This window comes from Cannabis sativa, chromosome 1 (assembly GCF_029168945.1).
Source record: "Cannabis sativa cultivar Pink pepper isolate KNU-18-1 chromosome 1, ASM2916894v1, whole genome shotgun sequence".
NCBI lineage: Eukaryota > Viridiplantae > Streptophyta > Magnoliopsida > Rosales > Cannabaceae > Cannabis > Cannabis sativa.
Window position 1 is genome coordinate 74954792 of NC_083601.1, and position 1630 is coordinate 74956421.

Below are 1630 nucleotides of genomic sequence, written 5' to 3' on the forward strand. Positions count from 1 at the left end.
AAAATGGCACATTAGTCTTTGAGAACCATTAAAACATAGATTAGAATCCCTAATCTTCTTATAAGATGATCAAAATAACAATAACCAGCAGAAAAAAAAAGATAAATTTATCACTCGTAGCCAAAAAAAAAAAAGAATTGAAAGAGAATCCATTAAAATCATGCTTCTACCAAATAACTTTGAGACATTTTATCAAACAGTTTTCTTGCAATGTAAATTCAACAACTTTCAGAGTATAAACTTAATACAAAAAATACTTCCAAAAAATACACCTACACCAAAAACTATTAATCTTTGTTATTGAGAGTAAAAAGCTGAATGATTTTATTAATGAAGAATTAAGGTATTTATACATCAAGGACTGATGGAAATCAACAACTAATTAATAACCAGTTAGTTAAACAATTAACTAACCTTAACAACCTTCTTAACAGCCTAATAGGATATAACTAACATAACTAATATTGTTTAAGACTCCCCCTCAAGATGGAGTGTAAAGATTGGAAACACTCATCTTGGACAAAAAAGTTTGGAATTGAGTAGGGAATAGAACTTTTGTCATTATGTCAGCAATATTGTGCCGAGAGGGAACATAGGAGAGCTTGATGCGATTTTTGTTGACTTGTTCTCGAACTATATGGCAGTCTATGTCAACATGCTTGGTGTGTTGGAAATTATTTTACCAGGATCTTAGATCTACTCACAAGTATGTTTATTAACATCCTAAATATGAACTTTCTAAAACGATAAAATAAACACATATAAAGTTTAAGAAACCTTACATTGGGTGCAGCGGAATATAATGACTCCTTCCGTTCAGATATCTAGCCCTTGATTCCTTTCTGTAGCAGAGCATTATCAATATCTGAACCTGGATCTCTTTCTCTGAATCTTTGATGCTGAAGCTCCTTTGCTGATGATCTTTCTTCACGATCTTCCTCACTATGATTGAGGTATCACTTGATGTGTGTGGGCACTACTCAAATCACTAAGGATTTCGAAATTCTAAGGAAGAAGAGAGAGAGTGGTCAGCTAAAGATAGGGAGAGAGAAGGCTCAGTTTTTCTGAATAGAAAAAGTCAGAAGAAAAGTGTAATTTTCCTGAAGCCTTCACTATCTATTTATAGCATTCCTACTAGGGTTAGATTTGAATTATATGGCATTAAAATAATGAAAAAATCAGTTTAAATTTCCTACAAAAGTGGCTGGCCCTAAACTTAGTGGATTGGGCCTTGCTTTTTGCAATTTTGCAATTTTAACACCTTTTGTATCTGATTTTCTCAAAAATGCCAATTTCCTAATTCAACCATTTAAATGCCAATTCTAACTATTTAATAACTATAAATAATTATTAAATAATATTGTCATTTATCATATTTATTAATTGAACCATACAAAGTATCATAATTAACAAATATGCCCCTATAAACTCTTTCTTTACAATTTCGCCCTTACTTAGTGAAAAATTCACAAATAGACATAGTCTAATTTGAGAATTATAATTGATTAATCAAAACCAATTACATGAGTCTTACAAGCAATATTATCTCAACTAGTGGGGGGACCATGGGTCTATATAACCGAGCTTCCAATAAGTAGATCAAGAATTTAACACTAAAATTCACTAACTT